This window comes from Papio anubis, unplaced genomic scaffold, assembly GCF_008728515.1.
Source record: "Papio anubis isolate 15944 unplaced genomic scaffold, Panubis1.0 scaffold321, whole genome shotgun sequence".
Classification (NCBI taxonomy): domain Eukaryota; kingdom Metazoa; phylum Chordata; class Mammalia; order Primates; family Cercopithecidae; genus Papio; species Papio anubis.
This window is the reverse complement of record NW_022163335.1, coordinates 70,492-95,894: the sequence shown is the minus strand read 5'-3', so window position 1 is coordinate 95,894 and position 25,403 is coordinate 70,492. Positions and strand designations below refer to the sequence as shown.

General features: G+C 42.8%; 1 long non-coding RNA gene across 4 annotated transcripts in view; it reads left to right on the top strand.

The window, feature by feature from the left end:
- The window catches only part of LOC103885721, an 86,211-nt gene that overhangs the window by 689 nt on the left and 60,119 nt on the right, over positions 1–25,403 (top strand). For all 4 annotated transcript variants that reach the window (XR_004181538.1, XR_004181536.1, XR_004181537.1 and 1 more), the window contains exons 2-3: positions 3,840–3,936; positions 4,587–4,758. This is a non-coding gene — a long non-coding RNA (uncharacterized LOC103885721). The remainder of the gene's footprint in view (positions 1–3,839; positions 3,937–4,586; positions 4,759–25,403) is intronic.

The following is a 25,403-nucleotide window of genomic DNA, read 5'->3' as shown; positions in this document are numbered from 1 at the left end:
ATTTTCTTTTCCTTTTTTTTTTTTTTTTGTTGTCTGTTATTATAGTTTCAAAGAATAGTCAATAATCCCTTAAGGAACAAGCACTCTAGGTGGTCACTAGCAAATTCTCACACATGTGTTAGCCATTTTTAAAAGAATTCGACTACAGCAAATTCACTAAACATTATAACTTTATAGAGGACAATATTTGATGATTAAGAAGACACTCCAGGATCTTGCTCTATGTCTGGGTCATTACACTGAATTTAATTATGAAGAAAGCAGGGAAAATAAATACCAGACAAGGAGCCCAGAGATCTGGGCTTTGGTCCCAGTTTTCATCAATTCAGTTCACAGTTCACCTTAGGGGGCCTTAGTTTCATCATCTGCAAGTAAGGGGTTGACTCTATTGGTGATTCCCAAATTAGTGCTGGTCTTGATGAGGTTTTCATCTCCTTTGCGGGAAAAGGAGAGAGTGAGTGATAAAGAGAGAGAGGCAGAGAAAGAAAGAGATTATGTAGTGAGTTATTCATAAAATCAAATTTATTCTTAATTCTAAGATTTGTCCTTTTTACTGTCTTATGTTAAAAAGTCCTTTCTTTTATACAATGGTAATAGCCATTAATTAGCAGTTTGATTATCAATGTGCTTAAAAGCAACACAAAAATATGGCAACCCCATGATACAGCTGAAAATTGTCTGTAAATTTTTGCTGGTCTATGCACCCATTGAACTTAGACTCTACATTCTCAATTCCAGATTGTATGATAAGGTACAAATGTGGTAGTTTAAGATCTCTGACTTCTGTTTGGACCCCAGATGAGAGCAACAGGAGCCACCCAGCAGCACTGCAGGCCTCCTGAACTCTTAAGAGTCCACAGCATTCTGCCATGCTTGTTGGCGACAACAGCAGCATTCTGACAAGGAATTGCAAAGCAGAGCTCACATCCTAGGACACTGGAGCTCTGAATACTAAGAGAAATTGCGTGTCCTTTAGTGCAGAGAGAACGAAGATTTGCTTTGTTAGATTCGTTGGATTATTTTAAAGGAAATTTCACCAACTCAAAGATACTGGAAATGAGATCTGCTCAGAACAGGGTATAGGGACAAGTTGAACCTGGGAGTTGGCCATATAATTACTACCCTGGAACCAGCACGAAAGTCAATTACCTACATTTTTACCTACTGAAATGTGGGTCTTAGCTTGGCACCTGAAATAAATGACACAAAACTGTGTTCATCTCCTTACCCACTGTGTGCCCACCTATTTCAGCAGGAACTATTAAAACTGCGGCAAATCAGAGCAGATTGTTGCTGGCAGAAGCTTCAATAAATCTGTGCCACTGAATTACAGGAAGAATTAAAATGCAGAAATTAGAAGTCAAAGGCATTGAGTTTAGTGTGAGACTTATCTGATTAAGTGTAGTTTCATAAGCCACTAGATCTCAATCTCATAAAGCCCAAGGGAAAACCTGAGGGGGGTGGAAGGTGACAATTCCACCTTCCAGAGGAAGTCATAAATTTCAATATGCCATAGCAACAGAATACATTTCTCATTAAAGATGCAAACATAATACAGCTCAGAACAAGCTCCCTAGGAAACAAACAGGGAAAACCAGTGTTGGTGTTCATCATTAACTTGCAACACATGAGATCTGCCCAGAATGTTTTGCTTATTGGGGCAGGAAATCATTTGCTGAAATCAGAAACATTGTGTCTTTTTTTGTGAGTAAAGGCCTCAAAAAAAAAAAATCGAATGAGAATAGAACTTTAAGAGAGGCAAGAATACAAACAGACCGGAAAGGCAGGCATTGGAAACCAACACAAAGGAGGAGGACAGGGAGAGATCTGCAAGAAATATCTAGGTGTTTTGTGCTGAGCACTTGTACGAGATATTCTGCTGAACATTCTAATCACCCAGTCATTTAATCTTTAAAATACACCCAAAAGTGGATATTTTCATAAAATGCAAACAGGCTTTGAGAGTTTCAATTATTTGCTCAGAATCATGCAAATGGTAGAGTTTTGCCCAGGACTCAAACTCTTGTGTTTCTAATGTCAAAGCTGTTGCTATACACAATGATTACAGTATAAATGTACTTTTAAACAGAGGCTGACCTGCAGGAAAATGCAAATAAACTACTATAATGCTGGTGGCTTAATCTATTGCTTTAACAACCCTTTCCAACTGGCGACTCCTTGAAGATGAATCAGCTCAATGGATGGAACCTTGCAAGACGATCTGCCTCCTAGGCTTCCGCAAGTGTGCTCAGCGTGCCTCCATCTCTGCAGTGCCTCAGAGGTTGTCCCAACCCTCTGGAACAAAACCCCTTGAGTGATTTAGTTTCCGGAGCCTTTCACCAGAATGGCATATTAACTTTGGCCTCATAATGTAATCCTCCAATCTTAAAATATCAAAAAGAAAAAGAAGGAGAAGGTGAAAAAGAAGGAGTAGAGGAAGGAGAAAAGAGGAAGAAGAAGAAGGGAGGAGGAGGAAGAAGAGGAGGAGGAGGAGAAGGAGGAGGCGGTGGCAAGGACGACATTTCCATGTGTTCAGCTTCAGGAAGGTATCAGTGACTGGATCCTTGCCTGTGTTAAGCAGTTGCGATGTCTGTGGCTTTTATAAGCAAGATAATGCACATATCATCAGAAAAAGAAAAAATTTTTTTTGTACCTGTCCCCTCTCTATTGAAGAAAGGAATATGAATCAAGGATTTTGGTATGGCTTCCAAGTTTTAGGACAAAGGTATATTAGTATACCAATTTAGTAGCTTATTATAAAGATCTTGGAAACTAATGATAATTTTTTCTTAACATTAAAAAATGACTTCTATAAAATGTATATACCGTCATTCCTACTGGCACCAAATCAAAAGCAGGTGTAATCTCAGGAGTTATTTCTTTCTGTTCACAGGCTTCCCTGGCGACAATATCTTCTTGCCTTATCACCAGTAAAAGAGCTTCACAATTTGAACACCTGAACAAAAAGCAGGGAAAAGTGTTTTTTTTTTTTTTCTTTTTGCTAATGAAAAACATACATAAATCTTCAGTCAGTATATAGATAGTACTTGTGTATACGGTGAGATATTTTAAAAGATGGTAGCTAGCAGAGTCAGCTCCCTCAGCTCTACAGTTCTTTCCATCATTTCCTTTTATACTTTCCTTAGGCAAAACCTGAGTCAATGCAGACCGAAGCCATGAATGCAATTAATGGAAGAAATGCATTTTCAGCAAATGGATGATGACTCCTATAGTTAGGAAGTGAGGCTGAAATGGAGAAAGATTTAGTGTTGTGTAGAGTTTAATATATTGCTAATAACATGGGTGAAGGCTATCTTTATCAAGTGTGACCTCTTAGCTTCCGTGTCTCCAAGCATGGGAAGTCCTAGCTAGTTAAAGCTGAAGCCTACCTCCCCTATGGCTAAATGAACGAAGATTTATGAGGCTTTTAACCAGAATGAAGGGGCCAGGGTCTTTGGACAGCAAATAGAGTGGAGCTAACTGGGCTTCCTACAATTGAATCCGTGTCCTTGGCCTCATTGAGACCACCTGGGCAACTGGCTACCATGAATAATATGATATAGCAAATGAGATACTGACTTATATGAGTGTGGACATTTTCATTAGCATTTTAAAACTATAGCAGTATTACTGTTAAGACACAAATAAGAGGCCCTCTTATGTGAGAAAACCCTCAAGACCAATACTTTGAGAACCTGCCAGAGGAGAAAATAATACATGAATTTTATTTCAATAATCAGGCTTCAGATTTTGTCAGGCCTTTAAAATTATGTATGTAAATGGTATAAAAGTGCTATAATGATAAAAATGAAAAATTTCTGGTTTGGCCCCCACTACAGGCTTTCCACCTGCTGTTGATATTGGCCGCACAGTGCCCCAGCATTCAAAAACAGCAGGCTTTGAGGTCTGACTTTGAACCATGCCAGCATTCCAAAGGTACTTCATTTCTCTGTGGTGTGCACCTAATTGAAGTCATAATAATGGCTGATAGCTTTCTCCAGGGCTTTAGAAACCTGGGGCGCTTTGGGTTTTTCTTTAAAAATGTAGTAGCTACAATACCCTCTAAGACCTAAGGTCCAAATCCTCTGGCTCTCTAATAAGAGTAACTGGTTTTGAGAGAGACTCAGTTTAAAATATAGGCTGTGTGGAAGCAAACCCAACATGTATGGGGTATGGGGGGCATGGAGGTGGTGTATGAACCTGATGTTTTCCACTTTGCTATTCTAGAAGCAAGGCAGTATAGTGGAGAAAGTACTGAAACGTATTGAACTTGGAGTCAAACAATCTCCTCTTACTTGGAGAAGGTACTGAAAAGTATTGAGACTGTTTTACCCCAAGTAGGAGGAGATTGTGTGACTCCTTTTACTAGTTGTATGAATTTAGACAAGTAACTTACTATTAGTTTATTCTCTCCCAGTCTTAATGGGTGAACTAGTAGCAAAACAAGTATCAACGCAGTGTCTGAACTACTATTTATCTACACCTATATGACGACAGCATCATTATTGGTGCATCTTTGAGAAATCTTAGAGAATGGAAGAAGTACCAGTAGATTTCGAATAGAAGTAAATGTCCACCTTCCCCAGTTTACAGGCTGAAACAACAATCCGAGACTCTGCATGCTGAACTCCAGAACAATCTTAGATTTTGATGATTAAACAGCTTACTTTTGGGCACTCTAGAGGAACACAAAGACCATCAGGGATCCAAGTGGATGCACCAATGGTGTTACAGAACTCCATTCTTCCTTCTTATGTGGTAGGTTGTTTGACTGATACAGGAAGTGGTGTCCCAGGTTACATATCTGTATTTTAGTAAAGTATGTAAAAAAGGCATTTGTAGTAGCCCCTATGAACAAGAAGAAATTTGGGCTGCAAAGTCATATATTTATGTAGGTTATTTTTAAACTATAACTTTTATTTTAGGTTCAAGGGTATATGTGCAGGTTTGTTACATAAGTAAACTGCATGTCATGGAGGTTTGGTGTACAGATTATTTCATTACCCAGGTCATAAGCATAGTACTCAACGCGTATTATTTTTCTGACTTGGGTAATTTCTTGACCATTAAATAAGCATAATCAAAAGTATGAAAGTTAATCCAAGAGGGCCTCTATTAGTATTCTGAAGGTATGCTATATTGCAGGTTAGTAATAATTAGCACCGTGCATGGCATACTCTAGCTTTAAAAATATCTTAAAGGTTCACATATAGAGACATCAATACATGATTGTGTATTATAATTGGAAGGAATATATATATACACACTGTATATATATACACACACAGTATATATATACACTATATATATACACACACTATATATATATATATATATATATATATATATATTTATTTTGAGATGGAGTCTCACTCATGTTGCCCAGGCTGGAGTACAATGGCGTGATCTCAGCTCACCGCAATCTCCACTTCCCGGGTTGAAGCGATTCGCCTGCCTCAGCCTCCCAAGTAGCTGGGATTACAGGCAAGTGCCAGCACGCCCGGCTAATTTTGTATATATATATATTTTTTTAAAGTAGAGACGGGGTTTCTCCAGGTTGGTCAGGCTGGTCTCGAACTCCCGACCTCAGGCCCACCTTGGCCTCCCAAAGTGTTGGGATTACAGGCTTGAGCCACCGCGCCCACAGGTACTCAAGCACTTGCACATGATCAAGATGGAGAAGAGTTGACTTTTGCAGTTCACGTGGGAGGAAAAAAAAAAAAAGTAAATCTAGAAATTCTAGTTAACTCCAAACACAGTAAGTGTCATTGATTGTCTCCCCAAAAGCCAATCCAATATTAGGCTGCACATAAAGACTGCCCAAAACAAGGATGGAGAGCACAACAATTCAGGAAGAAGATAACCTGCAATGCTTATATGGCCATCAAAGATGACATAGGCTCTGGAAACTATACTACAGGGAAAGTTGGGGGTAAGAAGAACCTTAGCCAGAAGAAAAGAGTGGATGGTGGGCCATAGAGACAAGCATGGCAGATGTCTTCTAAGAGATGAAGGGCTACAATGTAGAGATAGTTTGACTTGTTCTAGGCAGGTTTCAGAAGAGGCACAAGACCCAAGCTGCAGCCTCTGGAAGGTAGCAGTTTGAGTACAATATAAGAAAAAAACATTGTTTTTCTTAGCATTTCTGATGTTCATCAGAGATTGTGGGACCGAAGCTCAGGAAAGAGATCTTAAGGTAGAATCAAGAGAGAGAGGTCGTCCACAAGGAGGCGGTAATATGAAGCTGTGGAATGGCTTGGGGTTTCCAGTGTCTTCCACCACCATCAGCCCAGAATTACCACCTTCCCAGTTGCACTTCCTCCTAAATCTACATCTCCTGTCTGGTGCCTTTTGCCTTGAACAGTCTCTTGCCTCGGAGCTTCTCGGCCATCAAACAGAAGGGGGCACCCTGCACCGTCAGTCTAGACAAGGACCAATCTGACAATCCCCAACCATGGAAAAGGACCTAAGGCTGGGTGGGATGTAGGAGCCTTCCAGGACCTGGAAGGGAACCTCCTGTAACTGTGCTCCTCTCTACCCCCGTTGGAGTCCACAGGGCTGGAACTCTAAAATGCAGAAGAAGGTTAGGGGTGGGCAGACAGGAAGGGTTGTGATGCCACCTGACTTCCAAACTGAGGATGGAACAGGAGCTCCCTGGGGTACAGAGAAAAGTCATAGCAACCCTGGACAATCCAGCGGTTTGGTAAAGTGTACTTACCAATTTTGAAGAGGGCAAGGGGTTCTCTTAATGTGTAGAGAGGACTATCTAGGGAGTTGCAAACTTTGTTATGAGTGGACAATCACCCTGGCTCCTCACTGCACCGTTTTCTCCTTGCCCAACAAGGCACGCGGGTCCCGGCAAGGGATTCGAGTCCAGATCTCTCTCTCTCTCTCTCTCTCTCTCTCTCTCTCTCTCTCTCTCTCTCTCTCTCTCCCCCCCCCCTTCTCTCTCGCTCGCTCTCTCTCTCTCTCACACACACACACACACACACACACACACACGCGCACACGCAAAGTGGGCAAAGCGAGCAAAGCGAAGAGGGTTGGTACCCAGTCTGGGCGCGCTGGAGCTAAGCAACTGGCCTTTGTTTGTGAATCGGAGCAGTTTAGGGGACATCCTCCGGTCGCCGCGGGGCGCGCGCCTCCGCTGAGTGTGCGGTGCGGTGCCCAGCGGTGCGGGGGAGGCTCCACCGCGCCGACCCAGGGCCCCCGCACCGCCCCCGCCGGCTCGACGCGCCCGGCGTTGCGCTCTCCACCGAGCGGGCGGCCGCAGCGCACTTGGCTGGGGCGAGAGGCGAGAGGCGAGAGGGGTGGGCGGACTGCTTGGTTGGCGTTGGCGCTCTGCAGTGCAGTGGAGTGTTAGCCCAGCTCCCTATATGGTCGGGGATTAGCTAGGCGCTGCTGAGGCTGAGGCTGAGCCAGGAGCCGGAGGAGGAGGAGGAGGAGGAGGACGAGGACGAAAAGGAGGAGGAGGAGAAAGAGCGCAGCAGCAGTCAGCGCACGCCGAGCGGCTGCCGCCGGGGGAAGCAGAGGCGCCGGAGGCTGGGGCACCGCCGACGCCTCGGGAGCCATGGCCGAAGGGGGAGAAGGAGGCGAGGACGAGATCCAGTTTCTGAGGACTGTGAGTCTCCGCGGCGGGGGCGAGGCCGTGGGCAGGTGGGGAGGAGCGCGGAGCGCGGCGAGGAGGGGCTGGCTGCGCTGCGCCGCGCCGCGGTGCCGGGTGCCCGGTGCCGGGCGCTTTATCCGCACCCGCGGGCTGCAGAGGCGGACCGGCCACCTACCCGCGGGGCCGCGAGGGGCTGCGTGGAAAGGGGCACCATCTCCTGCCTCTCCCTTGTTCCCCTACTGCCACCCCTGCCCCAGACCCTCCACCTAGGACCGCTCGCTCTCCAGGCAACTTGCTACTTGGTCTGAAACCCTTGATGCCCAAACTTCAGCCGGGGTTTGTTCGTGGTTGTCCTGACCCAAAAGATCGGCGTTGGAAGCCCTCGCCCCGGGGTCGGCCCTCTGACACCTCCACACTCCACGCCAGCCCCATTCCTCTTCCAAGGCGCCCCCACGCACCGGGAAACCGTCGGGAAGGAGCCAGCGGGGCAGGGGGGAGCCTGGAGAGCCGAGTCGGAGAAGCGGGCGCAGGCGCTAGGTCCTAGCCCTGGGATCACTCAGAGGGGAATTCACCCAGCGCTGCCCTTCTCGTGTGTAGCCTCACGCGGGCAACTGCTGCTGGAGCCTGACTGACTGCCTGCCGTGGGTTCGAGAGCTGTGGCTTCTGTTCCCCGCTCCCGCGAGCCCCGCAGGACAGGGAAACCCCAGTCAGTGGCTCCGCGTCACTCAGGTCCCCTCCTTGGCACCTGAGGGCGCTGCTCCATCCCAGATTTGGGGGTGAGGGGGTGAAGTCTGTTGCAGCCACACCAGCCTTGCGCTATAGGAGATAATGCAAAGACTTTCAAGGTGGACGGCCACCCGGAGGGGTGGGGGCATTGGGGATGCATCCTGGCGCTGATTTCAGCCAAGTGACCTTGAGCAAGTCGCATAATCCGCCCTACTTAGCCTCAGTTTCCTCGTGTGTAAAATAAAATATAGCCAGCGTTTCAGGGTGATAAGGATTAAATGATATTGTGAATGTCATAATGTTTGGTAAACTGTAAATTGGTCTGTAAATCTTAGATAATTTTATATGCACTGCTTAGCTCTCAGGAATTAGAATGAAATTCTTTCTTTCCCTCTCTCCCTCCCCTATAAGGGTGCCCCGCCCCCACCATGACCTGGTCTTCGAAGATCACAACTTACCTCTTGTCCATCTTTTGAACCACTCTCCTCCTGTCAAAGTGCTTCCTTCCAATTCTTTTCAGTTTCTCTTCCAAACGTGGTTCTTTTGTCAAAGCTAGGACTTGGGTCTTATTTGGGTGGGGGGGCATGGAAGTGCCTGGCACCCTGCTGGTACTACTGAGAGGCTACAGTATTCATCTCTTCATCCTTGGTCTGACCTGCAGACCCAGACTCCATTCTCATCTCTCACACTGCACACAAGATGGCCCCGTAGTTGCAATTCATGACAACCCTATTTTTATAAAGCTGCCTGCTCCCCTCAAAGCCCCATGAAATCCTTTGCTTGTCCCTCTGACAGGTGTCTTTAGTAATGGATGGGTGGCAGCTCAGGTTCTTTCTGCCTTGTGTCCTCCATGATCAGTAATTTCTTCTGCTTATTATTAATGATCTTTTGGGCATTATTGCTTGAAAAAATTATCTTCAGACCGATAGGGTCAATGTTGAATAGATGTCCCAGGGAGTTGAGGCTTACGAAGGTGGTGGTTTTCGTGAGATCCTTATCTCATGCTTTTCTCTTGGCTTCTGAGCCATCTTCCCTGACTTTTCCTCTCCATCTGGCATTGTAAGTGTTTTTGTTTTTGTTTGTTTTTGGTACACCTGTAGCCAAGGTTTATTATAGTAGTGGTTCTTAAGTTTTGTGTGCTGGGCTTCCTGCCCTAGAGATCAGAGCTGGTGGACCTCTTTTAAAGTACACCCATGACAGCCTGTGGGGTTCAAGGACCCAGGTTCAGAACCCCTGTTGCAGAGAACTACATATCACTTATGGCTTAGAGCGAGTGCTGGAGGTAACCATAGGGGCAGTGATTCAAATGTGGCATTATTGATTCTTTTCCTTCTAGTTATCACCTTATGTATTTTTTAAGGTGTGTTCCTCATTTCTTCACCCTATGAGACACCTTAACATCTTAATTTTTAGTTCACTGGGAAGGAAATAGGTGATGAAACTGAAGCACAGAAAATCAAGTGACTTGGCCATAGCTGTTGACAAGTTATTGGTAATTTTCATTATACAATGTTAAATTACATTCCCGCTAGAGCTTGGCATTGAGCGTTACGCCAGATGTTATATATAGTCTTAAGAATATACTTAAGAATATAAGAGGAGTACTGCAGCTTTCTGAGCTTGGCATCCTCCTTCTTCATCCGTGAATTTGACAAAATGATTTATTGGAATCCAATAGCCATAAGCTTTTGATCTCTGCACAGAATTTTGACTTTAGGGTAGTTGGGAACACCAGGCTTGTGCTAGCGGTGGGATTTGTCTCTCCTTTGGATATGTCTGGGTTAGGGAAGTTATTTCACTTTGAACTCATTCAGTTACCTTTGCCTTAGGCTTTCTTTCTCCTCCTCAAACAACACTTTTAAAAGCATTTTGGCAATGTATTAGTTATATATAATGCTTCCTCAGATTGCCATGGTCCTGGATGTAAAGGTGGCTGATACTGGACCACGGAATAGAATAATATCTTTGTAACCATGAACTTTAAAGGATTGCCATCCCAGAGAGCAGAAGCTTTTAACCTACTTACAAAAAAAGACCATACAATAGCATTATGCCAAGGATCCTAATCAAATTGTTAGTGGTTGTAGCGTCATGTTTGTTATAATAGTGCCAAAAATGAAAGCAGCTAGAACTATTGATAGTGTGAAATGAGCCAGAATTACTGCAGTAAGCACTATAGGTGTGTGTGGTGTGGCTTTAAACACTTATTTGTGGTAGTGTTCATTTTGGTTATAGCCTCTGATACGTTTGGAAGCTCACCCTCTCCTAAGTAGAGAACAAGACCTAAACAAGGGCTTTGGAAGCTTAAACACATGCTAACTAGATGCTACTGTACCCCAAGCCTTAAGGAGGCAGTCTAAAACTATATACCCTCTTCTGGCCTTCTGAAATCACTGACAGTCATGTATGCCAGTTAGAATCAGGCAGCTAGACAGATAGAATCTTGAAGGCTAAAATGTTCCCTCCCACTGCTCTTGGCAGTGGCATCCTCCTCTCTTCCGATTGCTCTTGCTGACGTAGCCAGTGTCATTGACGTGGCTCTGAAGCTGCTCTGAAGCAGATAAACCTGCCAGCCGCTGATCTGAAAGCAAGAAGTTATGGTGAGAAGTGACAATTACCCCATCTTCAGACAGTCGGTGGAGCGGCTGGCACCACATTCTGCTTCGAGAGTGCCAGGAGAAAACTTTTCTCTCCTACTTTTCCTCTTAGACTACAGTATCCATTTAAAAAACAAAACACGACAAAACTCTAATCCTTAGCTTATTGTTTTTAAAATGTCACAGTGTTCTCCTTGCCAACTGCCTTTCCCCCACAATGTTAATTGAAACAGAACTCAGAGTGAGATAGACATTTGTTTGCATTAGTTTCAATTAAAGGTTGGTCATAGACAGCCTAATTTAGCCCTCCCCATAGAAAGTTGTCCTCCTTCATCTAAATTTGCAGCTCTCGAGGGATAAGAAAAGGCACTTGGGCTGAAAATCAAGGATTGCTCCCTTATCTTGGGTTCCTGCCTACAGGGTGCCTAGGACAAATTCCTGAATTTGAGCTGTAGCACTCACGTGAGCTTGTGTCTCTCGTCCCTCCCCAGAGCGCGTTGTCTTGGGTTGGAATGACAGTGAACTTGTACCTGGTGGTTTATGGATGCCTGCTTTCTTCTCCCCGCAGAAGGGACCATTTACATAACAGCTGCATGAAGCCTGTGTTTTGGTAGATTTTCCTTAAGGAGATAAGGGAAAGGAGGTGGACACCTTCCTCCAGGCTGTAGGTGCTAGTGAGTAGCAGTGGAGGTAGTGATAAAATGCAGACCTCAGATACCCAGACGTGCGGTGTGAGTTGTTGCAGAGCTGAAATATAAGCTCTCCTGCTGAGTTAGGTTTGAGGGTTAAAATGACACCACTCAGAATATTCCCACACTCTGGGCCTTCCAAGGTCACTTCAGGGCTTCCCATCTTCTCAGTCTCTCCTTCCTTGGCTTCTCAAGCTGATCTGATTAAAGACCCGTATCAGCCGACTGGACACACAATATCCCCCCCTTTCCAGGGAAACGTTCCCGTTGATGTGAGAAGGAGGCTGGATCCTTTTTTCCAAAGCGATGAACTGAAATCAGAAAGGCCGCATCCGCAGTAGGGGGGTGGTGGCACACACCTTCTCTGCTAAGACCAGATTGCCCTGTCCAGGGTTGTCCTAAGGATTTTAAGCTGCTGAGCTCCTGGGGAAGGAGGTGGTGATGACTGCAAACTGGGAAATATTTGGAATGCAGTGTGGCCCACTTTAGAAGGACTGAGGTCAAGGGATAGGTCTGCAGTTGAAGAATGTGTGTCTAACATCTGTGCATGTGTTTTTTTTCTTATGCTACTGTGATTATTAAGCAAGGAATAGTTATTAACTATGTTAAATAACATATTTCATAAGTGTAATCCAGTGAAATATTCACAAGTGAAATATGTTATTTAACAGTCTTTAGTTTCTAATATTGGTTTCTCCAGCTCCTTAGGGTTGATCTGAGGGCAAAAAAAAAAAAAAACGGTGAAAAAGAAAAGAGTGGGAGGAATGTATCTGGAGAGAAAAATACTCTGATGATTATTTTTGAAGGATTTGTATTTAAATAAGGCGTAGCTATCTGTGCTTATTTGCCTCTTTGCTTTGTGTTGTTTTTACACCTTCATGGAAAGGAAACTTTATTTTATAATTTGTCTTTTTCTTTACCTTACTACTTAAAGAATTTTTAATTTAGAAGCCATCAACTCCATCATCTTCTAATTGACTTGGCATTCTTCTGAATATCTTTACCAATCTCAAGTGCAGACCCAGGCGGTCCTAGGTCTTAAGAACCCAGTACTTCAGCTAATTTCCCACAAGTTCATATCAGTATAAACCTTTCTAAATTAGATCCTATGTTCCTGAAGCTACCCTTAATACAAGATTTATCCAGTAGGAGTGGGATGCTGTAATAAAAAAAAAAGAGCTTAGAGGCAAGAATTCGTATTTTTAGGTCTAGATCACTATGACCTTCAACGAGTCATGTAAGAAAATTGAGGTTTCATTTTTCCCACTGTATGGAGATAGAACCTGCATTAACAGAAGTGTTGTGAGAGGAAACAGTCATTCCACTTGAGAGACGTATTACCGCAAATGAGTGAATAGGTTGTGTTTCGTAGGACATTGTCATTGTGTCTCTCCTGTACTAGGAAGTCGACCCTGCTTATCATCAGATCTTGCTGGAAAACCAGCCCAGTCGCCCCCATCTCTAACGTGGTCTTTGTTGCGGATCCTTCCCTCCATCCCAGAGCTGTTGGACAGCCTCCGGTGTTGGGCTCACCCCAGGATCTCTGGGCAATTCCTTCCCTAAAGCCAACTGCAACTGTTCTTAAGGTATTTGATTAAAAGACTTGAGAAGTCAAGTCAGTGGGTGTGATAATCTTCAAAAGGCCAGGTAGGCTCCTGCCAGGGTCCTCGCCACCAAACAGAACATTCAGAGTTGTTTTCGTCATCTCAGAAAATTACCAAAGCTACCGTTTCCCATAGGACCGCCTCTTCTTATTGAATCCCGTAGCTCTTCCTTTCGTAGCTATTCTTCCTATTCCCCCTTCTGTTTCTTTTATGAGCCCATTTTTTTCTTTCACTCAAAGCACTGGGGACCTGCTTTCCTGTAAAACCAGGGCGGCTTTTCCTCCCAGGGATTCTGCTGCTTTAGTCATGTCTACTCAGGGTGTTGGGGCCTTTGAACAGTTCCTTTTGGCTGCACCTGGAGGAAGCAGATGCTTCTGGGGGTGGGGAGCCCAGCCAGTGGTGAGGCTGTAGGGCCACAGTTCTCCCTGGGGAGCCACGCTGGGTCCTCCAGGCCCCAGGCTGGTGTCCTCTCAGCCATCTTCTTGCTTGGAAGCCAGTGGGGGTGTTTTAGGGACAAAGACATTTCCAGTCACTGCAGTTTCCTTTGGTTCAGTGAATTTTGCCATCATAGCACCTCTTCAATTCAGAGAGAGGGAAGAAAAAGTGCTGGCACCTCAGCCCTGATCCTGCTACAGGGATGAGCCTCTTGAGATGCCAAGATTTTTTTTTTTCTCTTTATGTCATTTCTGATTCCCAGTTGTTAGAATTAGAAAACAAAGTTCAGATCATCTCTGAGACTGATGATGCAGTATTCCAGAATAAAAGAGCTATACCTCCTCTCCTCACACGCACTTCTCCCCTCCTCTGGCTTAGAGTACATTGCTGACTCTACAGTCATACACTGGGCTATTGTCCTTTGAGGTGGGACATAGCGTTACAAGGAGGAGGCACTGAGACACCAGGGCCTTCTTTTTTCACCCTCCACACCCTATACAGTAAATTCCCCATTGATTTCAGGTCTCTCTGCTCCTGCACAGGCTTGTCTACTTGAGGAATCCTATTATTATTGGATTCAATGCCCAAGAAGAAGGAAAGCAAACACTCTATCCTAAAATCAGATTACAAAGAGATTCAGAAATTATACTCAACATGAACTCTTCCCTCTGGGGTGACAGCTGCTTGCTGCCGCTTACTTCAGAGTGCAAAGGAGGCAGAGAGAGCTCTGGAGACAGAGCTGCTGCTGTCTGTGCAGAATTGTACAGGCCATCAACAGTTTTTCTACTGAGTTCAGTTTGTAAGTAGTTTTATGCTATAGGAACCAGCCAGTGTGATGAGCAAGGCAGCACACCTGTTGTAAAAGTGTAGGGATGAAAGTCTGGGTCGGTGTCAGTGTCATGGTGACCCATGCAGATACCCAGAAGGGTATCTTTCTCCTTGGTCTGTCTTTGGGATAAAGCAGTGTCTCAAGAAATTCCCCATATTAAAATGCTAAAATGCAAGATTGTTAGCTCAGCAGGTACCATTAATGATTAACATCATTAACAGCTGAGCAGAGCCAGTTCCTGAAGGAACAGGAATTGGATTGGAGAAAGGTGAGAGCACATGGGAGCGTTGCTGAGAGTGGGCAAGCCTGAGTAGGGCTCTGCATTGGTTCTTGGGGAACCCTGAGCAGGAAATATACATCAAAGCACAGGAATCTGGGTTCTGGAGATGGTGGTTCAGACTCCATCTTTATTTAGACCTTTGAGCAGAGGAGAAGAAGCCTTGAGTTACCTGGGAGAGAGTGGCCAACCTTCAGACATTCAGAAGAGCATTATTCACCATCAGGACTGGTGCTAATACATACTTTGTTTTAGATAATTCATAATCAGAGAAAACAGTAAGATAAGGTGACTCTACATCAAAATGAGAACTAAGGTGCCTTCTTCCTGAAGTAGAAAAGTGTTTGAGAGACAAAACCTCATTATCAGTTATTGTATTCATTGACATGTCACTCATACTAATCCCAAGCAAATGCCCCAGAGACCCTGAAACCATTTCAAAGCAATTCCTACAGCAAAAAAGGGAAAGTGCTAAGGGGAGCTGCTTATCCCCTAACAGAGCAAATAGGAAAAGCTCTTACTGGAAGGTACAGGCATTTCACCCCACCAGTGACAGGTACTGGCATCAACTCTGAAAATTTCACGGTTGAATTCTCTAATGGGGCTAGGCAGAGAGAGCTAGTCAGCGGGACTACGGGAAGGAATGGAAAGTTCTCCATCAATGGCACATAAATGTCCGCAGTGGGAGAAGTATTGATTTGAATCATGGTGCTCTATACCATGGACCAGATCCAGACTGTAAATAATACTAGGGCAGAAAGAGAGATCCCATTGGCTAGAACCAGAAGCTGAATCCAAGAGATCAGATCAAAATAGGGCAGCTGGTCCTGGAGTAGCATGAGCCCCTCCTAAGTCCCTTCTCAGTCACCCAGGACACTTGGCTGTTGTTCCAATTTATGTTAGTGGTTCTCGTCCAAGTAATCCTCTCTTCTCTCCAGGCTGGCTAGAAGAGAACAGTTCAAGAATAAACTATAGTGAGGTCTTGAACAGATCTCATCTCTTTGCAAGAGGCATTTTAGGAGAAAAACATAGCAAAGAACATACCAGTCAAATGATGGGTAAAGTCAGAGGTAAAGCATTTGCTTTATTTGGCAGCATTTCTATCGCCAGATGCCTGTGAGATTGCCTGCCCTTCCCAGGTCCTAGTTCAACCATTTGTAAAGGCATGATAATAATGATTATATCTCAGAGATGGCTTAAAGAAACTCCAAGTTTCCTCCAGGAGAACTAGATATGTAAATATGGAGAGAGTAGCTTGGAATAATAGTTGCCCTGTTCCGTGAAAATGTTTCTGTTAGCCTAAAGTATGAGCCATACATTATGAACTCCAGGAACGCAGAGGTCTTACATTTGGTTTATGCCAAGTCCTCAGGTACCTATAGATTGGAAAGTTCACAAATCTAAACACTTTGGGGTCAAGCAGGTAGCTAAATGTGTAAATCGGGCTTTATTTGCAAATAGAGGCAGGTCTGATCTGTACATTCAAATTAAAAAAATTCTCAACACTGCCAGTCAAGCAAAACACATCTGCAGCAGGATTCTGGCTGCCTGCCAGTGGGCAGCTGCGAATGAGCACTCAGAATCTGTCTGAATGAATGCACTCCCTAGAATGCATGAATATTTTCATGATAGGATCAGGCTCACAATACACATCATGGTCCTTGGATAAAAATGTCAACCTTAAAGACAGTGTATCATTGATCACAGAGTGTAAAAGAGAGATTGGCAGGCAGACAGATTAATGGGCTTAATAGATGATAGACTTTATCATCAAAATGAATTCAGATTTTGCTAGTCTTTAAAACACCCTTTAAAGTTGTCATATGGATGTAGACATCATGATATTTAAAGAAAGCAGGGCGTGCATTCAACATGTATTGACCAACTACTCTCCGCCCAGTCTTAAACAAGTTACTGGAAGTTACGTAGATGATCTCCGCCCAGTCTTAAACAAGTTACTGAAGTTATGTCGATGAAAAAGACATCTTAATGTTTGTTGTTTTTGACAGCTCCGGGTCAAGAGGGAGCTGAGACTTCTTTTGAGGTAGCAAGGATATCAGTCACTTCAGATGACTTCATAACAATTAATTTAACCTTTCCATGCTTCTGTGCTATACAAATTTTCCTGTTGAAAGGTTTGACCTTGGGGAAGTTTCCTTACTTCTGTTCTTGTTTCCTCGTGTTAAATGAGGGTAATCATAGTGCCTATCTGAGAGGGTTGTTGCAAGGATTAAATGAGTTAATCCATGTGAGGTACTTGGAACAGTGCTCAACGTATCGTAAATCCTCAATAAATATTATTTATTATTGTCTCAACAAAACAGTGTAAACATTGACATTAGTCACACTAGCTATTCCAAATGTCATTGCACAGTCATTTTATTGTTGGAAAGTACAAAGGGACAATCCCCTGGGATTATTCCATAGTCTTGATGCCTGACATTCTGCTTAACTCTAAATATGAGCGGGCTTTGTGAATGGAAATGAGCCTGCAATGTTCATGGCCTTGGGAGTACAGATTGGCAGGTCAGTTCTGAGTATCTGCTTTGCAAAGCCTCTTGATGCAAATGCTGATTGACTTTTCCCTGGGCAATTTTAAATTACGTCAATAGATGGGCAACATGATTTGGAGAATCCTCAACTACACAAAAATTCATCGTCTTTGGTTTGGGGAGACATTTTTTACAACTTATGTCTTAAGTGTAGAAATTAACCACTCTGGGAATTTACTGTATTTCTAATAACACAAGGTCATCCTGCTGTAAAGATCTGGCTTTTCATATCTAAGGATACAAACCATGGACCTAAAGCAAAGCTTGATCCTTGCTACATACTTCACTGCCCTCTCCCCAAGAGGTCCTGCTGGGGCAGTTGTCCAAGCCTCTGATTCTTACTCTCTCCTCTCTATCAAACCTTATTCCCATCTTTTTTCCCTCTGCTTTCCATGGAATTAAACTGGATCATATTGATTATTTAACCCTATTAAGAATTTTCCTTCCCTGGTTGAGAGTAGATGTGTATTAAGCTAAACTGCTATGCTCCTTAAGTGACAGGTGTGTAGAAAGGCACATGGACAGGCTGATGGCACCTTGTTTTTGATTAGTGTGGATCACCCTAATTGATTCTTCATTTCACTCAGAAATCTGGCCCCAATGACTGAAAGCTTAATTGAACTTAATAGATGGGAAATTTAATAATAATTAAAAAAAACCTAAAGCAAGATTTCTTCAAATAATAGAGAATGGGTGGCCTTTTGATTTCCTTAAAGAAAGGAGACTTCTTCTGGTGCTGAATCTGAGTGTTTCGCTAAGTAGCAATAGTTTAACATTTTAAGTTGTAAATAGAAAAGTGAACCCTATGGATGAATTGTTTCATTAACGCCAGCCTCGGTTTCCTAATCTAAAGAAAGGTGAAAATTGTAACTAATTCACAGAGAAGGGGTCAGGGTGAAATGATCAGACTTGAGATCCTCCAGAACAAGGCTCTATTTTATTACCATTTGCTGCTTCCTTCTCCCCAACGTCTAATTATGCCCAGCACTTGAGACTGCCCTCAGAAAGTACACTTCATAGAGTATAAAATGCTACAAAGATGTCACACATGCTTGTTAGAACTTGGACAACATTGACATCTGATGACATATTATGTTAGGCCATTCTTGGGTTGCCATAAAGAAAGGTATATCTGAGACTGGGCAGTTTATAAAGGAAAGGGTTTAATTGGCACGTGGTTCTGCGGCTGCACAAGCATGACACTGGCATCTGCTCGGCTTCTGGGGAGGCCTCCAGGAGCTTTTAGGCATAGTGAAAAGGAAAGCAAGAGCAAGCGTGTCACATGGCCAGAGTAGGAGCAAGAGAGGGAGCGGCAGGGGGAGGTGCCATATGCTTTTAAACAAGTCACAAGAACCCTCTCTGTCATGAGGACAGCACCAAGGCATGAGAAATCCACACCCATGACCAAACACCTCCCACAAGGGCCCACCTTCAACACTGGGGATTACAGTTCAACATGAGATTTCGCGGGGACATATAATCAAACGATATCCCATATACAGAGAGCCCACTGTTCTAATTAGATACATTTTAGATCAAAGTTGCTCTGACATATTTATTTTTGTACATAAATTTTATTATATTGGCTCATAATTAGGCATGATGGTACACAATTCACAAAAATGACTACAACCTATGTAAGTTTTGTCTATCCAGAACAACTCTTCTTCCATTGAATGTCCTAGTTCTCTCTTACTATTGATCTTAAAGTCGATGGTTTCTCTGGAACCACATCATTTTCAGGTCACCATTGTCACTGCGCTTATTGCAGCTCTACAAACGTAAATGACAAATTCAGAATTCACACTCTTGTCTACCTTACTGGAAGCTCTTAACCACTCTTGTCGAACAATGTATCATCTGTGTCAGCACCACTATCAGGTGCAGTCTCTGACAACAGAGTGGTTAAGAGCTTCCAGTAAGGTAGACAAGAGTGTGAATTCTGAATTTGTCATTTACGTTTGTAGAGCTGCAATAAGCACAGTGCCTGGCTTGTACTAGGTGTATTTTCTCTCCTGTGTTATAATATATGATATGATATTTAATACATCTTTTAATGGCAGAGCCTACTCCCCAGTGGCTGAGGATTCTTCCTGCCAGAGCCCCAGCACCCATGCTCAGACTATACTTTGATGAGCCACCTGGGATCCTGAAGCAGCTGCTCTTCAATGATATGGGGGGGTGGAAGATGTACTTAAACTGTTTATTTACTACAATTTCTAACTCAATTAATTGAGAAAAAAATCTAAATAGCTCTCCCACCTGCACCCTGGAAGCCTTAGCCAAGTGAAAACCTGTGGGTGTGCATGCATTTTTACTTGATTTTCTAAACGTGTAAAGGTTGCAATCCAAGTCATACTTTTAACTCAACCACAGCCTGTGCTTGACTCCCAGCTATCGGGGAGGTGATAACTTTGACTGTCCCCTGGGCTTTGCTCTGGTCTCTGGCTGTGCTAAGTGCATGCCACTTGTTCACATGCTGGTGAGGCCCGTGGAATACACATAAGTGGGCAAATAACTCACAAAGCTGGAAGAGGCTCCCGGATGTAGTCTGAACTGCCCAATTAAATGCAGATTAAAAGGCAGGTTTATTGAGGTTTTGAAGTAAAGGAGAGTTAGGGTTAACCTTCATCTAGCCCACAGGTTAGGTATAATATGTCACTGGGCAGGATATGACCCCTTGCCCAGACTTCTTTATCATCATATGACATGGTACATGGAATTCCTGACATTCAAGATACTCTTTTGGATTAAGGTTTTATCTCCAAGGCAAATATATTGTCTGCGGGTGGGAGGAGTGAATTTAGATGTTGGTATACATCCTCTTGGATTATGACATTATCTTTGATAAAACTTTGGTCTGGTAATGTGGCATTTGGGATATAAAGAATCATTACTAAGGCAATGGCAGATTCTGCTCACCATAAGTTATCCTGTATCTTCTGGGGAAAGGGGGGAAGGAAGGGTACGCTAAAAAAGTGGCATCTTAAGGAGAAGGAGTAGGAGCACAGAATCCAAACATCACTCATGTCACCATTTTTATCCCAATCTGATTTTGTAGATGCTAATACCTTAGATAAAACTCAGTGCTTTCTATCAATAGAGGAGGGTTCTGATGTTAAGTGTTTCTTTCTTTACCGCCTACCTTTCTTCATCCTTGGTGCTTGTCACCATCCAGCAAGCTGTGTATGATACTGATTTATCCTGTTTGTCTGTCTCCTACTTTGCAAGCATTCAGGGGCCAGAATTTTGTTTTTTTTTTTTTTCTTCTTTGCTATGTTCTTTGTACTAAGGATGGTGCTTAGCATGTAGTAGGTCTCTGTAAAGAGTTGTTGAAAGAATTAGTGAATCCTCATCTGCTACTCCTCCAGCCCAGGTGCTCACCTCACTCAGCTCTCTGCTAAGTTCCCCTCTCTGTGCACTCATAGTTGTTGAGACTGAAGTATGTGTTGACACAAAGGTAAAAATCCAACCATATTATGGAATGATCCACTGGGGATCTGGGGACTAATGTCTCAGTTTCTGATCTCAATGACTTACAGGAAGCCAGCTTGCGAAGACTGAGAAATCAGGAAGGCATGGACATCACATATGCATTTGCCTGATTCTCAGGACTAAACACACATATGGGATATTTCTAGATTCTTCTAAAAATGGAAAATAGATATAGGACAATTCTATATTTATGGGACATATGTCTGCTGTACATATTATTGATACCAGTTTGAGGACTGTTCATATTTTTGTATTTCCTTGTGTTTGCAAACTGATGCTTGTTTGAGAAACTGAAGGTTATTTGATGTCAGTGTACCTTGGACAAAATTTCTGTATGCTTTTAAATCCTACAATCTGTACCAGATACAAACCAGTAACCACTCCATAGGACCCCTTTACTCCCATGAGATTCTTGAGCACCACCAACAGCAGATACCAGCCCCCTCCACTGGCATGTGTACTTGCCGATTAGGAGCATAAGCCCAGCCGTCACTCATATCTAAAGATGAAGGGAAGACATTTATTGATAGTTGAAGTTATTGAAAGGTCCAAGATTAATTTTTGTTTGGCTTTGAAATGTACTTTACTACTTTTGTGTTGCTTAGCTTGTTTCTACTTTTGTATTATTCCTGTTTCCTTCTAGTCCTCATCTTCCTTTAGAATCTACAGCTTCTTCTGAGCCTTCTGAGATTTCTCCTGTAGGGTCCTGAATTCCCAGAGGATTATGATGAGGTTCTTTCTTTTCTTTCTTTTCTTTCTTCCTTTCTTTCCTCCTCTCCTCTCCTCTCCTCTCCTCTCCTCTCCTTTCCTTCTTTTTGTTGTTGTTGAGACAGGGTCTCACTCTGTTACCCAGGCTGGAGTGCAGTGGCACAATCATGGCTCATTGCAGCCTCCATCTCCCAATCTCAAGCAATCCTCCCACCTCAGCCTCCCAAGTAGCTAGGACTACAGGCATGTGCCACCATGCCTCGCTAATTTTTGTAGTTTTTGTAGAGATGAGGTTTTGCCATTTTGCCCAGGCTGTTCTTGAACTCTTAAGCTCAAGCAACCTGCTCACCTTGGCCTCCCCAAGCGCTGGGATTATAGGTGTGAGCAATCACGCCCGGCCTATTTCTTACACGAGTCTGTTGAGGTTTTTGGTTTTTTGTTTTTCCCCCAATGTCTACTGAACTGAACCAAAGCTACTATCTTTCTAAAAGAACTATGGGCATTATAGATAGGAAAAGACCCCTGGCAATCATCTCTTAACTATTGTGTTAGGAAAGTGAGATGCTATCCCTTATTCATCCATCCACCCACCCATTCATCCAACAAGCATTTGTTGAGTACTTACTACGTGAAAGGCATGTGCTAAAGATTGGAGAAGATTTAAAAGTGATCAAAATACATAATCCCATTTTCAAGGATCTTAAAGTGTGGTCAGAGAGTTAGACATCTAAGGAACTAACAATAAAGCAGAACAAAAATATGTTAAATAAAGGTAAAAGTTATACATCTTAGAAGGATTAGTTAATTTTGACTAGGGAGTCAGGGAAGATTTGAAAAGAGAGGCAACATTTGAACTGGGGGGTTCTATAGGTTGTTGATAGGTTGCAAATGGGGTGAAAGGGGCATTTCAGACAGAAGATTGATCATAAAGAAATACTCAGTGGTATAAAAGTATGTGACATGTCCAGGGAACTATAAAGCCTGGAGTATAGGGAGGTACATGGAAGACTGACTGTATTGGGAGATAAGGCTGGAAAACTGGGGAGTAAATCAAGACAATCTGGCCTTACTTCTTTAGGTAATGGCGAACTAGCTAACACAAGTGAAATTAAGTCTAAAATATTTTGAACATACTTATGTTAATTTACTACTGCATGGTTTTGATAAGGTAGACTATATAGACATAGATTATGAAGGATGCTTTTTCTATTAGTTTCTTCAACTTATTGTTACATATCTGATGCTAGATCATTTGTGCAATTACAACTGTAAATAGTGTACTTGATAAGCCTTAGGGTTTAATTAAAAAAAAATCTCTGCTGACAGAGAACTGGCCTTGCCCCTTGAATGGAAGTGAAAGACGAGATGCATGTTACATCTATACTTTTCTTCATGGAATGAGAGGTGTTATACAGCTATAGAAGGTGATTCACCTTCTCAGGCCAAAGGATTAAAGGTGACAAAAAAAAAGTAGGTACTTTGAGAACATGTAGAAAACAGATGCTGATGAGCAGTGAAGGGCTATAGTCTTATTAAAGGTGTTACTGAGGACTCTGGTTGTTGAAAGTTGAGCATCAGCAGCATCCCTCATATCTCACACTGTTAAGTGTGTATGGATCCTCCACTTCTGACAGAAAGCCATGAGTTCGTGGGACACAGGGGCTCTCTTAAAGCCACCGGGGATAGTGTGGTGCAGCCCTTGTTTGAATCACATTTATAGACCTTGCTACCCTCGCTCTGATCTTTTGAAGCTACCATTTGGTTACATCTAATAGTGAAGAAAAATTAGAGAATTCAAATCAACACAATCAGATTGTTTAAAATTTTGCTAAAGGTTTAGTAAGGACTATAACTGGAAAGTGATTGTTAATTACTGTTTTCTGAACTAAACAATCGGGTGCTTGATCATATTGTGCAAATTTTACTTCATGTTATGAAAATCTCCTTTCCTCCACTAGACTGAATAGCTCCCTAGAGGGGAAGTTGCCTGCCTGCCTGCTTTCCTTCCTTCCTTCCTTCCTTCCTTCCTTCCTCCCTCCCTCCCTCCCTCCCTCCCCATCTCTATCTGTCTCTCTCTTCCTTTCTTTTCCTTTATCAGCGCTCTTAGTTGTGTATACAGTGACTCAGTGATTACTTGAATGATTTTCCATTAATCATTTCTGCATGACCTCATTGATTAGACTAGATATTCAGCAAGTATTACTTCAGATCCCTCTAAGTGGTATTTTCTTACCTAGTTACTTATGAAAATCCACATTCAGAAATGGCAGGTTATATTCTGAGTTAGGCAATGTGAACCTCTAATGGGAATGACTCTTTTTCAATAAAATTTTAAAAGGGGGTTGTATGTGTGTGTGCCCCTGAGATTAAGTCCAAGACTCTGAGTTTTTGTTGCTGTGTTTTCTAATATAGCCTTAATGGCCAACACAGCATTTCACCCATAGCATGTGCCAAATAAACATATGCAGAACAACCTAATAAAATGAAATGGAGGAAATGGGAAGAAACATAAGTTTATTGAAATCTGACATCTCATGTTCCAACTAAACTCTATATCCATCCTATTTCCACCTATGTAGTATCATGAGTTCCCTGTGTGGGCTGTTACCGCAGCTCTGCCCACACTGTCCTTATCTTTCTGGAGTGCTTTGTCTGTTCCTTTTCAAGCTTCCTATTGTTCCCTTTAAGTGTGCTTAACTAAGTGGGCCACCCATCGTAGCTCCTTTCTTTCACCTAATCTTCCGTTATTCCTTCTCAGGTTCCTTTCTTCAGGTCTAATGTCCCCTGCGACATTTTCAGATGGGCCCCTTCTCTATCACTAATCTATATGGGGTCATTAAAGTGAGTGCCCCATATAATATTCGCTGTGCTTTCATCAAGAGCTTCATTATACTTTTGGGAACATTACATATAAGCAATTATAAGTGCACATATTTCGTGTTCTTCAGTTAAGATCGATTTGTAACCTTCCTTTCCAGATGTTACAGAGGTGTAATTGTTGTCTTAGACTTTGGTTTGTAGATCTAATATGGTCATTTGAATGCCTGAATCATTTTGTAGCCTTTTAATAAACCCAGACTTAGCATTCATTCAAATATGTCTAAACTTGAAGAGTACTTTCTCCTCTTCCTTCTCATGCTTATTCATTCTCGCTTCCTTCTTCCTTTGCTTGCTTTTTCTAGCTTGTGGTTTTATTTTCCTCTTTCTCTCCCTTTTCCCTTGTTTTCAGATGCGTCTCTCCTTCTTTATTTCTTGCTTTCCTTTTTCAGTCTTTCTCTGGAAATATCAGTAAGCACAAGTAAAGTTTAGCTATGGAATACTAATGTAGGCTGAAGTACTCCAGTTAAAGGAAATTTGTGGTTAGAGTAACGGCAGTTACTCCCTGCTTAATGAACTTCTGTAGTTGTCTATCAAGTCTGGTCTGCAAGCGGAGGGACAGTTTCCTGCTTCCTCTTCTTCTCCCATCCCCATTTACAGAAGGTTTCTGGAGGATGCCTCAGGCACATGGACTGGTGATTCTTTCTTCTCTGTTTTACATATGGGTAAGAACTGGTATGTAATGCTAACCTGAGTTTCAATGAGTGGTCAGCATGAAATATTTAATTTTGTCTTCTAAGAAATGAAAATTTTCATGTCTCCAGAGAAGTCACTTACAAGGAACATGAATACTGCTAATAAAACTTATGAAAGATGTATATAAAAACTAGAACTCAGGCTTCAAATTTACCAGGATATACTTGGCTCAAACCGATGATCTGTGTAGGGTTTTAAAGTTCATTAAGTTGTCTGATGAGTGTGGAACTGATGGAGACAAAAAGAAATTGATGTTCCTGAAAGAAGCATCAGGCTCACTCATTTCAGTGTGTAGAGCGATTACACTTTTGT